Raw genomic sequence first — 15,903 nt, forward strand, 5'->3', positions numbered from 1 at the left:
GCCAGGGTTGTGCATTTTCTGAATAAGGTTTTCCAAAGTGAAGGTTTTCCTACAGTTGTTTTTATAGATAATGGCTACAGTTGAGGTCTTCGGTAATCAAAGAATTTCTGAATCGGGATGGTGTCCAGCATGAAAGCACTGCATTGTACTACTCCAAGTAAAACAGTCTTGTTGAGAAATTCAATAAGGTGGTCAAAGAGACCTTGCATCTTGCTGGGGCATCAAGGCAAGACTGACACATTTTGCTGAGGGATATGGTGTCATCTTCGAGCATTACTCCTCAATCTGCCACAGGTGTCACGCCTTTTACGTCACAAGTCAGTGTGTGAATTAGCTCTGCAGTGGCTGGATTTGTCTCATTCCAGGCGGGTTTAGCAACCTGAGCTGTTGTGCAAGTGGACGTGCTTTTGATAGGTATGGGGTACATACAGCAAGAGAACAGGGGTGAGAAAAGTGCCTCACAAATCTGGTGAGTGTGTTAGAATTAAAAATCCCGGGTGGCTCACAGGGGCGGCTCTTACTTGTCAGGAAGGAAGAGGGAACTTAGGCTGCTGGGCTCTTCTGTGGTGGTGAAGGGTTAAATTGAGAAGTATAATGATTTAGATGTGTGGATGACAAGGTTTAGGATCCAGTAGAAGGGGGATTACTTGATATGTGTGGATGATGCCTCTTCGTGTTCAGTCAAGCATCCTACCTTACCAACTTCATATGTGGAGTCAGATTCCGCAGGCAGGCTAGTGCCGCCAGTTTCATGGAATCATTTAGAGGAGGCTGAGACAGGATTTGTGGGTGGTGGAGTGTTTGCCAGCATCCCACTAGGTGGCACAATTACACAGTTGTCACAATAGCTTTACAATGTTTATTTGGGAAGGTGAATGGGAGATGGGAGTTGGGTGGAATGTTGGTCCTCTGCATGAAATGAATGGAGTTCTGTGCCTTGTAAGGCTTGATAGAGACTTGTTGGCTGAAGGCAATCAGAAGGAAACAGATCAGGGATGGTTGTGTTTTGCCCCTCCCCTCCATATGGGTCCTATGGATGAATTAGCATTGTCTGCTCACCGTCTGCGTCCTCATCTTATTATAACAGATAGGTTAGTACATTAAGTGCCATCTCACAGGCCTCTGTACACATGTCTCAGTTTGTTTAAACTAATTGAACCAATGGGGCCCGGTTTTCAAAACCAACATCCCTTCACTAAAAGCGTTCTGAAACGACATCACCATACTGACAACTAGGCAAAGGCGGAAACTGTTTTTGAGTTAGAGTGTATGCCAAAAATTACAATTAATTGGCTTCTGAATGTGTAACAATTCAACCAACATCTTTGGTCAGTCACTTTTGTGTGAGTCTTATTCGTTTTCATGAAATAAAAAGGGATAGAGATTATTTCCCCGCAAACCTATCCTGCTCCATTTATGGCCTACATATCTCTGAAGTGAAGAGTCCATACCACCGGGATGGGGTGGAGGTGGTCCTATGTAATTGAACAAGGTACCTTAAACTCAATGGACTAGCCCTCAATATATCATGCTGTCCATTGAACTCAGAACCAGAAGACCGCTGGACAACCTGGCATAACCTCTCTACCAAGAACTCAGAACACCAAAGGGACAAAAGGCTACCAGAATAATCATCATGAAAGGAGCAAAACATGGCCGGACCTCCTGTTAGGCTGTTACAATGCCAATAAATTGGTCAACAGGACAGAAAGGTGGGAAATTAACAATGGTGTCACAGAAATGTTGGGCACTACTGGGAGCACAAGCATAGGGCCGGTGAGTTAGCAGGCAGGCAAAAAGACCAATGTCACATGACCTCAGCTTACAAAGGCAGAGACATGTGTACATCATGCCTCCATCAGCCATAATTGCCCTCCCACATCATATCCCCCCCTTCTTTCTGGTGCCTACCTCTGAGACAGAGGTCTTTCATGGCATCACAGATGCTTTACACTGGCCACCAAATACGTCCCACCTTCAGGTAGAAAGGTATGCAGCTCCATATCAGGTCAAAGCAAGACCCACAGCTGCAGCATTCCATCCCTCTCATATGCTGACAGTGCTCATCAACCCCAAGGCGCCAGCTCAATGTATTGGAATGGACACTTCTGTGTCACTGACAGGACCCAGACTTCCCCCATGCAGCTATAGGCCAAAGTGGATAAACAGTTGACATATCACCCTTTAAAAAAAGAAAAATAATAATTGGGCACATTCCAACAATCATTATACAAGTGAAATTAAATTACATCTATGGTCAGTATTTTCTGTCCTGATTGGGGCTTGTGGCTGTTAACATTTTTGTACAGATCTTTGCCCTTTAATTTGATCCTTTTCCATATGTTGCCTACACATTTCTGAGTATCCACACCCTATCCAACCTTGGGGTGGTACTGGCTAATCAAACCTTAAAGCCATTGGGCCACCACACATTTTTGAATCTACCACATTGGCTATTGAGCCCAGAAACAGAATGCTGTAGGACTCAGCGGTAGACATTACCTGCCAAAAACTCTGAAGGGAAAAACGGCGACCAAAATCATCAGCAGGAAACACTACAGATCTATGTCCCAGAAGGGCCAGGTTTCATAAAACTACCCTGTAGAACTATTTTGTATAATATCAATATACATTTAAAAAAATGATTTCTATCATTTAAATAATGTGTTAGTATGAGCGTTCACTGTTATACACATTTAACAATTGTTTACATTCAGCTTTTTTCAGACAAAATGCTATAGCGCAGCCTCCAACAAATTAAATTAGTTCAAATTTGTTAGCGAATATTCTTTACAAAGATTTTTCATTCTTAAAATTCAACGAAAACAATGTCATATTTTAAATTTGGATCACAATTTGATGAATTTCTTCAAATGATATTTAGGAAGGTATCCGTATTATGTAACTTACATTTATCAAGTCACAAAAAAGAAACATTTTTATAAGTGTGGCACATGTAGTGGTTGTGTGGCCCTTGTGCAAGGATCAAAGTATATACTTTTGTTGACAATACGGTATCAATGAAATATTTCATTTATTGTAAAAGTGTGTCTGTGACTTATATTGCCATTTGTATTTGTAAGTGACTTAGCATTGGCTGCACAACATGTCAGTTAAAGGTCAGGATTTACAAACATCTCTGTGCAATAAAATTAGAAGATGGGCGCTACCCTTCATGAAGACATTGAAACACCTTACACAAAAACAACAAACTCAATGGAATACAGTTCAGGGAATTGAAGAAACTCTTTCCACTGTAAGAGGTGGAGACAACGAATGAGTGCAATGCTTTTTGTCACCTGACCATTAAGGATCGACTGAACAACAAACAATGTGTATGGCATATTTGTGCTGCCTAAGCCGGAGTTCTCTTTGTGAGAGCTTACCACACTTGTGTGGGATACTGTTACACCTTTCCAACGTTGGTCCATGCTTTACAGGAGATGGGGGCGCAGAACTATACTCATTTCTACAATATGGAGTGCTGCAGAACCCGGCAGTACGTGCCTTAGCAGTCTAGTTTATCCACACAATCAGCGAACGTGGGCAGCGAGTCACGTGACCCTATTCAAGGATCTTCAACACTCTCCTCGAAGCGTCGCTACTGTTTACGGAGACGCTCCGTAAGTTCGAACCTAGGGTCATTCCTACTCTGATTTAACCTGCTGCCTTTCTTTACTACACTCACCCTCTTGCCTCTCTCTCTTATCCCAGGGTTTCTTTATCGGGCAATCCCTTTCATTTCCGTCCGAGTCAACAGGCACATCCGAGTTCATCGGTGTCATCCGACCCCTTCACTCATACAAACAGACGGATGACTGCAGGACTTATATCCCCTCTCATACAGTGAGTCTCCCATCCTATGATCCTCGTTTCTCTTTTCTATTCCCTATTTCACCGGTACCGTTTTACAGGAACCTGCAAAACTGTCGGAGTTCAGGTACATAGGCAGAATTCTACCTTGTGCTCCTCATCTTCCAGTCTAAGGCCAGACAGTGTTGGAATCTCGTAAGGAATTCCCTTTCCTCTGCATTCTTTGCTTCCACACTCTCATTCTCATACGCAACTTACCTGTCCTTTCTTATTCCAGTAGAAACTGAGCCTCTGCCAGCAAGGATTCCTTACGTGAAGAAACACCAGGCACCCGAGAAGCTTCATTTACTTCTTCCAGGTTTTTTTTCCCCAGAGGTTTTCCGTGGGGTTCGTGCCTCTTCCCCGTTGGCATTTCAGTCTCGGTGGGAGGTGCAGGATCCTCCGGGAGGCTCTTGCCATATGCAGTTGCTGCTTCCGTGTCGACCATCCGACCAGTGCAGGATCCTCCGGGAGGCTCTTGCCATCTGCAGTTGCTGCTTCCGTGTCGACCATCCAACCTGGTTAGTGTAATTGCCTGTAAGGGGTTTGTCCATCGACAATATCAGTTCTCATTAACAGTTAACAGTTAACAGTTAGCAACGCCAGTTAGCTGGTTGTGATTGTGAGCATGGAGCAGCAAATGCAGCAGCTCATGGCAGCGATGCAATCTATGACTTTAGAGATGCAGGCTATCAAACATGATAATGCACAGTTAAAGCAACAGGTTGCCCGTGCATTCTCCGAAACCCCTCCTGTCGCCTTGCCTACTGGCAAGTATGACGGAGATCCACAAAAACTGAAGGAATTCCTGGACAGCTGTACTGTCCAATTCACCTCTAAGTCCCGCTTTTTCCCGACAGATAAAGATAAAGTAGGCTTTCTGATATCTCATCTTACTGGTCCTGCCCTTGCTTGGGCTACCCCTTTAGTCACATCAGGGAACGCCATCTTGGACTCCTACCCGGCCTTTTCTAATAGCCTCAAGTCTATGTTTAGCCGTCAAGAGATTTTGGTCTCCACACAGGAAAGACTCCTGGAACTTAAACAAGGAAACAAGGACCTAATGACCTATATCACCCATTTCAAACAATTGTCCTCTGAACTTGGGTGGCCTGATGACGGATTGCTGACCCTCTTTCGCTGGGGACTTAATGAGGAGCTAAAGAATGAGGTATCAAAAGTTTCACGACCAGCCAACTTGGCAGAGATGATATCCTTAACTATGCAAATCGATTATCGTCTGCAAGAGCGATCACTAGAAAAGAAAAGGGGAAAAGGACATTGTTCTAATATTGATCCAATTCCAATTCCCGGTAGATCTAGCGCCGCGGAAGAACCTATGCAGATAGGCTCTGTTAGGGGACCTATATCTGCAACCGAAAGAGAAAGAAGAAAATCGTTAGGACTGTGTATATACTGCGGATCCTCTTCCCATGTGTTACGAGACTTTCCCATAGTTCCTCCCTGTAAATCCAGATCCCCTCAGTCAGGAAAGGACAAATCCCTGCCATAAGGGGAACCACGGTAGGAGATCAAGTTCAGGGTTCCCCTATCAGAATCAAATCATCTCTTGAACCGTCTTCTAACCAGCAATCTATGATCATTCTTTCCATGACTATTATCTTGCCAGACCAAACTATACGAGGGATTCCTACGTTACTGGATTGTGGAGCGGCAGGGAACTTCGTGGACGATCAATGGGCAGCAAACAATGGGTTGGCTAGAATAGCCAAGACATTTACCACCCCCATTCAGGGAGTAGACGGTTCCCCCCTGAGTTCAGGGCCTATTCGGGAACAAACTAAACCAGTGACTTGTTTGATAGCCTCTCACCAAGAAACATTAGTTTTTGACCTAATCAGAGCCACCCATTTTCCTGTCATTTTGGGGCTACCCTGGTTACGCCTTCATAATCCATTTATGAACTGGAAGGCCGGTACCCTTTTTTTGGGCTCTGAGTATTGTGTCTCCCACTGTCTATCCCAGCAATCTGTAGGTCTTCATCTTCCCTCTGTGGCCACTGGTACCCATGCTGTGCCCTACATAGGCCAATTAGGTGTGGTTCCTGAATGTCACCAACAGTTTCATAGAGTCTTTTCAACACCACAGTATCCCTCACTTCCTCCCCATTGCAGAGACGACTGTCGGATAGACCTCATACCCAATCAACCTATACCGTTTGGACGGATGTACGTCCTTTCCCAACAAGAGAAGAGTGCTCTGAAAGAATACCTCCAAGCTAATCTCCAGAACAGTTTGATTACTGAGTCCAAATCTCCGGCCAGAGCCTCATTATTCTTTATACCTAAAAAGGACACTGAGGAACTACAACCATGCATTGATTATAGAGGGATCAACAAAATTACCATACCCGACAAATATCCTATGCCATTGATAAAAGATATACTAGAAGCTATGTGGGGAGCTTCTTATTACACTAAATTGGATCTTCGAGGGGCGTATCACCTTATCAGAATTGCACCCGGTAACGAATGGAAGACTGCCTTTCGTACCCCGTTTGGTCACTTTCAGTATCAAGTAATGCCATTCAGCCTGGTGAATGCTCCTGCGGTGTTCCAACGATTTATAGACCATCTGTTTTCTGACCTCCTTCTCCATTTTGTCATCGTTTATTTAGATGATATTCTGATCTTCTCGACAAATTTGGAGGAACACATCGAGCATGTTAACATCGTCCTAAATCGCCTTCAAGACAATCAGTTATACTGTAAGGCAGAGAAATGTGAATTTCACCAAACGCAAATCACATACCTCGGATTCGTTCTTTCCGACAATGGAATCTCCATGGATCCAGGAAAAGTGTCTGCCATCTTAGATTGGCCATCCCCAACCACAATTAAAGAAATTCAAAGATTTATTGGGTTTGCTAATTTTTATTCCAAGTTTATTCCCTGTTACTCTGAAACAATCCTTCCCATCACTCGGTTACTGAAGAAAGATACAGTGTTTTCTTGGGATTCGCCAGCGCAACAAGCCTTTGAGACTTTAAAAAGGATGTTCACCTCCGCCTCTATTCTGCTCCATCCTGACCAATCACGTCCATTTATTGTGGAAACCGATGCCTCTCAACATGCGTTGGGAGCCGTTCTTCTACAAAGAACTGAACAAGGAGAAGAAAGACCTGTAGCATATTTGTCAAAGACTTTTTCCCCCTCTGAAGAACATTACTCTGTTCTGGAAAAAGAATTACTGGCCATTAAAAGAGCCTTTGAAGAATGGAGGCATCTATTACTAGGATCACCTTTCTCAATAGAAGTCCGCACAGATCATCAGAACCTAAAGGCCTTACAACATGCACAAACTACTAATAGCAGGCAAGCGAGATGGGCTCATTTCTTTTTACCTTATCGGATTGAATTCACCTTCTTGCCAGGGAATCAAAATCTAAGGGCGGATGCCCTGTCTCGGAAGAGACCTCACACCTCTCGTTTCTGTTCTGAGAAAATGTTCCCCAAAGCAACATTTACAGCAGTTGTTTCCGATTTCCTACAAATTCTCAAACAAGAAACTATCAGAAATCAACGTTTGTGCGAGGAGCTTGCGGTGACTCATTACCTTAGTAAGAATCAAGAATTATACTTTCATGCGGAACAAGTTCTGATTCCCTCGGCTTCCCTGCAAACAGAAGTTCTTCAGATGTGTCACGATTCTAAAGCTGCTGGACATCAGGGGGTTCAGACCACTCTAAAACTCGTGAAGAGACATTTTTGGTGGCCTACTGTTCATACTGATGTTCAGGATTATGTCAGTGCATGCACAACGTGTATTCAGTCCAAATCCTCCCGAGCCTCTCCTTTTGGGCTACTCACCCGTATGCCTATACCTGAAAGACCTTGGCAAATGATATCTATGGATTTCATAGTGGATCTTCCTCCTTCCTCTCAATACACGACCATTATGGTCACCATAGACTACTTGAAAAAGCTAGCACATTTCACTCCTTTAGTCAAAATTCCCGGAGCTGCTCAAATGGCTTCATTATTCCTATCTGAAGTATTTTCTTGTCATAGTCTACCCGAGGTCATAGTATCAGATCGAGGACCTCAATATACCTCACAGTTTTGGAAGAGAATATGTCACATTCTCGGCATTAAGAGGGTCCTTACCTCAGGATACCATCCCCAGACCAACGGGCAGACTGAACGCCTCAACCAGACTCTGGAAGGCTACTTACGCTGTTTTGTGTCCGCAGCTCAAGATGATTGGAAGGACCTGTCACCATTCGCTGAATTTGCTTACAATAATGCTAAACACTCTTCTCTCAAGACTAGTCAATTCTACTGCTCATATGGATACCATCCATCCTTTGTACCTACTGTCTCAGCAACTTCCTCTCGTTTCCCAGGTGTCGACGGTCTCGTAGCGGACATTCAGACAGGACACCGTCTCGCCCAATTAGCTCTCCAAGCGGCCCAAGACCGAGCCAAACTGTATGCGGACAAACATAGCTGGGCGATGCCAAGGTTGAGTGTGGGAACTATGTCTGGTTGTCCTCACAATTCCTTCTGAAACGTTTGGTTCCTTCCAAATTGTCTCCTCGGTTTTATGGTCCTTTCAAAATATTATCCATGATAGGATCTGCCACAGTTCGGTTGGCCCTGCCACCCTCTTGGTCCAGGATTCATCTGGTTTTTCACTTTTCCCAATTGAAGCTAACCATCAGGGATCAGTACTTACGCTCTGCCAAACCTAAACCTCCCCCGGTAGTTACTAATTCTGGGACTGAATACGAAGTGGCCAACATTTGCGACTCACGTTATCATAGAGGTCGTCTCCAATTTCTCATCGACTGGAAGGGTTATTCTCCCGATGAAAGGACTTGGGAACCTGCCTCTGGTGTCCACTCTTCCCTCTTGGTGCGACGATTTTTTCGGTTACACCCATGGAAGCCGGGTTCTCCACCCAGGAGGAGGGGGCATACTGTTATACCTTTCCAATGTTGGTCCATGCTTTATAGGAGACGGGGACACAGAGCTATGCTCCTTTCTACAATACGGAGGGCTGCAGAACCCGGCAGTATGTGCCTTAGCAGTCAAGTTTATCCACGCTATCAGCGAACGTCGGTAGCGAGTCACGTGACCCTATTAAAGGATCTTCAACACTCTCCTCAAAGCGTTGCTACTGTTTACAGAGATGCTCCGTAAGTTCGAACCTAGGGTCATTCCTACTCTGATTTAACCTGCTGCCTTTCTTTACTACACTCACCCTCTTGTATCTCTCTTTTATCCCAGGGTTTCTTTATCGGGCAATCCCTTTCATTTCCGTCCGAGTCAACAGGCACTTCCGAGTTCATCAGTGTCATCCGATCCCCTTCACTCATACAAATGGACGGATGACTGCAGGACTTATATCCCCTCTCATACAGTGAGTCTCCTGTCCTATGATCCTCGTTTCTCTTTTCTATTCCCTATTTCTCCGGTACCGTTTTACAGGAACCTGCAAAACTGTCGGAGTTCAGGTACATAGGCATAATTCTACCTTGTGCTCCTCTTCTTCCAGTCTAAGGCCAGACAGTGTTGGAATCTCGTAAGGAATTCCCTTTCCTCTGCATTCTTTGCTTCCACACTCTCATTCTCATACGCAACTTACCTGTCCTTTCTTATTCCAGTAGAAACTGAGCCTCTGTCAGCAAGGATTTCTTACGTGAAGAAACACCAGGCACCCGAGAAGCTTCATCTACTTCTTCCAGGTTTTTTTTTCCCCAGAGGGTTTCCCTGGGGTTTGTGCCTCTTCCCCGTTGGCATTTCAGTCTCGGTTGGAGGTGCAGGATCCTCCGGGAGGCTCTTGACATCTGCCGTTGCTGCCTCCGTGTCAACCATCCAACCAGGTTGGTGTAATTGCCTGTAAGGGGTTTGTCCATCGACAATATCAGTTCTCATTAACAGTTAACAGTTAACAGATACATTCAGCCCAGGATCAAATTAACTGAGAGGCCAGGTTAGGACAAACATGTGCAGAAATATCTTTTTGTAATGGGAGGGCATACTGGCAGAGTGAACAGTCAGCTTAAAACTTCAACACTGCTAATGTGCCTAGTGAATTTAAACTGTGTTCTTCTGTAGTGGAAGCAAAGAACATATGAAAAATAAAACCTGCCTTTAATTTTCATCTACCACATACAAATGCTGTCTGAATAACAAAGAACTAAAAACCAAAGGCCTACCCTTCATTGCATTGTGAATGCTAAACTGAAAAGGCAGGATTTCTTCGCATCTGCCACATGTCATACTGCTATTTCAAATAAAGAGAAATCCACATACTGATTGCGCCTTGCATGTGATTGATGAAGCCAAGAAAAATTAAGGGCTTATTCTACATGTAAAAGCGGATATTTGCAAACACTGAATAACCTTCACAAATATAAGTGTCTATTTCTAGAGGCATGACTGTAAATTTCTATTTTCTGAGAAGGGCCCAGTTTCTATTCAGAACATTCATTCCGAGGCCAAGAAGATGTTATTGGGGCATGTTCTTTCAGATAAGCCACCGGTCACCCATTAGCCTTGAGAGTACACAGGCTAATGACTTTACCCCAGGCTTAAGTCAGCAATGTAGCAGCCGAGCCTGGTGCATATGTTTCAAGAGAACTGAATCCCCAGATAAGAAATTAAACTTGAGGGCTGTTTGATGTTCTGAATTATATATATGTAATTAGGTGACCATTGGTTTACATTAGGAATTACATTTTACCCATTTACCTTTGAACCATGATGCTTACAGGAATGTGACATCATTTTACAGCTTATCCCGAGGTGGTTTGGCTGCCACCACTTCCATAAAAATGTGAGTGTTGGAAACGCTACAACAATCTTAAAAATATTTCTAGCTCCTCAGAAAATGTCACAAGGCCAATGCTAGGGAGGTGGTTGCTTAGTGGATCATGTAAATGTCCGTAAAATGTGGCGATAACTTTTATTATTTGTGAGTAAAGTAACCACTGGTCAGACCTGCAATCTCCTGCCGACACAGGGGTGATTTTAATGAGTCCACCATGATAAGCTGAATCTAAAAAAGTATACGTTGTTATGTTTATTTGTAAAATCTATGTTTTTGTCACTTAGGAGTTTTTCAGTGCAAAATGACATCTGTACAAAATGTTAATACAAGTAGATGTGTTTCTTCTTCCCAGGATTTAAGCATCAGAACCCCCAGAGCAGAGAAAGGGCTGTGCCTTGAGGAGGAGTGAACCATATGGGTCCATTGAGAATTCAAGGCTAATACATTAACACCTCCTGATTGTAATATTTTAGAGGTCTGGTCTTGAGGGTAAAAAGACCTTTCACAATGGAAAAAGGGAGAATTGCCTAAAAACCATTTGGGTGAATAGTTAGAAAGAACTGCCAACAAATCATCTGGGTGAATGCTGAAAGTGGGTGGCAGAATTTAACTTTGCCAGGACTGCTGCCTAAACATCATCTGGGTGCAACTATTGAACGCTGGTTGGAGAGTTAACATTGCCTGGGAGACATCATTGGGAGAGGCAGATGCTGGGATCCTTATCCGAGAGAGACAAATATAGGGTCCAGAAACACAGATTTTTCTTTTCCTGAGTGCAAAACCCTGAGATTTCCAATGTAAGTAGCTTGTCTAACAGAACCAAGTGTGGGGATTTGTTTTATTTCATACCTTTCCTTTTAGTTCATGGTTGGGGGTATGGAAGTTGGTCCTTAGTATATGTGATCAATAATAAGTGAATTAATTCCCCTATAGCCAACTACCACAGGGTAATTTGGTTAACATTTGAAATGAACATATTTTATTTCCAATGTACATTAAAAACTTTAGGAATTTAAAGTCATTGGGGACACCAATTTTCCTTGTCAACCCCAGAATGTTCTAAAGGGACGGGCTGTTCTTGTCAAAAATCAAAATTTCTAACTGCCACCATTCTTTATATCTGGCCTTTAAGCCGAGTGATGCTGAATGTAACTGAAGGTCTGGGTTTGGTGCTAGGTAGATAAGTGCTTTGTTAAATGAAACCAAGTATATGTCCTAATTGAAAAATGCACACTCTTTCCTGAGAGTGAGAAAGTGATCCTGATAAAAGAAAGATTTTGTATTGCTTTGGAGTGAAGAAGGAAGAAAGGTTCTATCAATCCAAAATATTATCAAACGTCTGTTGTGCTTTCAAAACTGCTAGCCTGTTCAAACGAGCAGGGAAATGATGCATACTAAACGCTGCATGTGAGAATTTCTTTTTTAAAAATGTTGCCTTTGATTTAAATCTAAACCTTATCAAGAAAAGCTAATGCTCATGATTGTTTAATGTTCTAAGGTATTGTTTGATTTTGACATAAAGGGGTTCATGGGACAGAAGGTTTGAACTGTTCATTTGGCTGGCATTCCATGTATATGAGACCAAGAAGTGAAATCAGAAAAAAGTGAGATTTTGTATTGAAGCTTTGTTTTGTGCCACAGAGATGGTGATGTGAATATATATTGGGCCTATTATTTAATAAATATGTATTCTTTCTGTACCCCGGCCTGGTTCTTGGCTCATTGGTGGCACAGTGGGAGGGGTCTACGTGGCTCTATATGAGTCATAGACAGGGTAGTAGAACAAAATCAATTATATCTTGTGGGGTGCCTTAACTAAAGCTGGAACAAACTCCCCATTTGAGGGTGGTCTCCTAATGGTACGACGTTCATTCATCAACTGTTTTATTTTCACAGAGTTTTTTTACTGAAACATTTTTGCTGAAAAATACTCAATGAAAACTATGGGGGGTGGGTAAAGGCACATAAGGGATGGAGGTGTGAGAGGATTGGGAATAAATAAAAGGGGATGTGGGGTTGGATGGGAACCCCCCAAATAAAAATAAATACAAAATCAATGTTTTTTTCTGAGAAAACATTTCGGCAAAAAACTCCACTAAAAATAAATGGGGATGAATGAACATAGGACCCTCCTAATATATTCTTAGGCTAGGCTAGCTGTGCTGCAATAAACCTCCTGTGTGATGGTAGTGGTTTCATTTATACGTTCATAGGTCAATTTTACTTGTGGAACTATTGGCAGTTTATAGACTGGAGATGGTTGAAGTGCACTCTGTACTTTGAGAGATGCGAGTGTCCCTAGGCGAGGCCACTGCGATTACAGCCGGCTTCCGCCTAGTGGAGCATAACCATGTTCCGGATTGGGCATTGCATTAAGTCTTACCAGGTCCAATGGCTCGTAGACATGTCCGTAGGCAGTAGATGACTGAAGTGAGTTGTGTGAATAGAAGTCTGCGGTTGTCAGTCTGTGAGGGCGGGCCACCGCGATTATGTATGGCAGGCACCGCCTAAAGGTGTCAGATCTAGTTTAGTTTAGTTTAGTTTATTTATTTTTTAGAGCACACCCAACCCTGAGGTATCTGGGCGCTTTTACTTGAACAGGAAGCAGTTGTTACAAAGACAATACATATAGCAGTTGACTTGTGTTACATATCAAGAAAACATGCTAGACAGGTACAGCGTGCACAATGTGAGATAAAGTTACAGATGAAGTGACAAAGATAACAAAAGCAGGAGTTACAGATCTAGGTGTTTGATCAAGCGGTGCAAGTGAGAAGAACTGGGTGGATTTGTAAGTGTTAGTTTTGCTGGGCGAAGAGCCTAGCTTTTACTTCTTTTCTGAAAGTCCAAAAAGATGGTTCGGCTCTAAGTACTGTGGGCATGGAGTTCCAGAGCTTAGCTGCTAGCACCGAGAAGCTAGACCCGCCAGCTTTTTGTAATTTGTATTTAGGAATGTTGAGGCAGTGTGAGTAATTTGACCTAGTGGGTCTGGTAGATTGATTCCTGATGAATTTGTTGACCATGTATTTTGGAGCCGTGTTGGAAAGGGATTTGTGAGTAATTGCTAGTTTTCGAAGTGTGATTCTGTCTCGCATTGGAAGCCACTTTGTATTGCGTCTTACTGATGAGATGTGGTTGATTCATGGGAGGTTTAAGGCAGATATAAGGGCGTTATTTTCGAGTACTTGTAATTGGTTCAAGTTTTGTTTATTGGAACCTAGATATAAGGTGTTACAATAGTCCAGCTTAGATAAAATTAGAGCTCTAGCCAGAGTAATGCAACTGTTGGTGGACAGAAAAGGTTTGCAGGCATTGATCAATTTAGAAGGGTATGCTGTTGCTGAGGCAGTCGCATTGACTTGCCTTGTGAGGGAAAGAGTGGAGTCCAGGTATATGCCTAGAGTTTTTACCTCGCTAGAGACTTTGATGTTATTCCCATCGATATTGAAGGATTTGTAAAGGGTATCTAGCTTGTTCAGATGAGACTGTGAGCCTATAAGAAGTAGCTAAGTCTTATCATCATTCAGGCAGAGGCCATGGGTGGCCATCCAGGCCTGAATGTGAAGGTAGATTTCGTTAGCAGTTTGGTGTCTTTGTCATAGCAGCCCGTAAGAGTGACGAGGACTTGGGCGTCCTCTGCATAGTTAGAGTAGGTGACACCCAAGTCATCTAGGTGGTCGAACTGGAGCTTGGGAAAGATATTGTATAAAGTGAGCAAGACACAGGAGCCCTGTGGGACTCCACATGAGATTGGTACTGGTTCAGCCAAGGCCGTGGGTGTGAAAAACCTCGTTGTCCTATTTGCTAAGAAGGATTGAGTCGAGTTTAGCAAAGGTATTCTAGGGGTATGGAGATGACCGTGCTGATTTGTGTAATGCTACACCTTGCAGAGCATCAGGATTGGATATGAACGCAGATGTGGCTGCATGGGTTATGCTGTCGTCAAGGTGATGAGGGAGGCATTCCCTTCCATTGCGCGTTTCAGAATGCCTCTGGAAATAGCCACATTTTGAGGTCCTTTCTTTTGAGTTAGTCTTCATGCCTCTGCCCAACACCTGCCCAACATATAGCACTCATTCACTATCATAGATAGGTGTACCCCGTCTTCCCTAAACAAGTTGATTACGTCGTACCTAATATCTGGATGGCTTAGCATGTGTACCCTCACACCCCACAGAACTTATGCAATTCCTTGTTTATCTTCTTCCTGGTCCATTCCGCAGCCCTTTATTTGACTGCACCCCTCCAGCCCATTTGTGGCAGCAACTTGTTCCAATATAACCAACCCCCCCGGCCAATCCTCCCATAAGATCATAATCTCCCTTTATATTTTCTTAATGAGAGCCACCCCTGGTTCTTTAACTAGGTTGTTCTCCCCTGCATGAATAAATATTGCCACCAGCATGCCATGCCCTTCTCACATTACCGGCAGCATTAGTAGCAGTCAGTGCCCAACTAAGCCAGCCCAATCCAACCACTTTACCAACACATCTTCATAACGGCGTCCCAACTGTGTAACAAACACTGTCCGCCCTGCTTGTTTGCCTGCCCACTTCACCAGCAAATGTCCAGATAAACATATCTCTGGAACTCTGCCCTTCAAAGGCACCACATCTCCAGAAGAAAATAACACAGTGAGAAACTGAATAAGCCCCCCGCCCCCACTACACCTTGCAGCCCTTCCTCAATCATCTCATGTCAGGCCCTAGGTCCCTAATTTAATAACTGTAACTCCCCACCTTCCATCACCCCCAATCTCTTCTCCTCAGATGCCACTCCTATCCTAAAGGAGTGCATCCCAAAAGCTGCCCGCTCTTTTGATGACTTTTGCTTTTTATGACAAGTCTCAAAATGGCTCTATCGACTCAGTTGAGCTGTTTGCATGCATGGTCAGTCTGTTGTAGAACCCGTTGGACTCAATTTAGAGATCAGTGCCATTAACATACATTGGCTTGGCAAATACGGTGTTCAGACCTGAACTGCCAATAGCGGGGTCACTTGGTATGTCTTCCTAGGTTATAATGGCTCCAAGGATCATTGTCTCTTCCATTGTCTCTTCCACGCTAGTGTGGCAATGCAAATGTCTTACTTTTTTCTACTTTGGCAATGGCAGCTGGTGACATTTTACAGTGTTGGGGTGTAAATATTTCTCACACATTTGTACGAATGGCTGTGCATACCGAGGGAGCCCAAAGCAACAAACAGTGCCTTGGGGGGGATTTTCCTCTGGAGAAATGTTTTTAAATAATATGT

The 15,903-nt window shown here is 43.5% G+C and overlaps 1 long non-coding RNA gene across 3 annotated transcripts in view; it reads right to left on the reverse strand.

The window, feature by feature from the left end:
- The window catches only part of LOC138565929 (uncharacterized), a 263,794-nt gene that overhangs the window by 30,544 nt on the left and 217,347 nt on the right, over window positions 1-15,903 (reverse strand). For 2 of the 3 annotated variants that reach the window (XR_011301714.1, XR_011301713.1), the window contains exon 2: window positions 9,463-9,714. This is a non-coding gene — a long non-coding RNA (uncharacterized lncRNA). Of the gene's footprint in view, window positions 1-4,071; window positions 4,178-9,462; window positions 9,715-15,903 lie in introns of those variants that run through there. The other variant, XR_011301712.1, reaches the window with a different exon arrangement.

This window comes from Ambystoma mexicanum, chromosome 2p, assembly GCF_040938575.1.
Source record: "Ambystoma mexicanum isolate Mex_15411 chromosome 2p, UKY_AmexF1_1, whole genome shotgun sequence".
Classification (NCBI taxonomy): Eukaryota; Metazoa; Chordata; class Amphibia; order Caudata; family Ambystomatidae; genus Ambystoma; species Ambystoma mexicanum.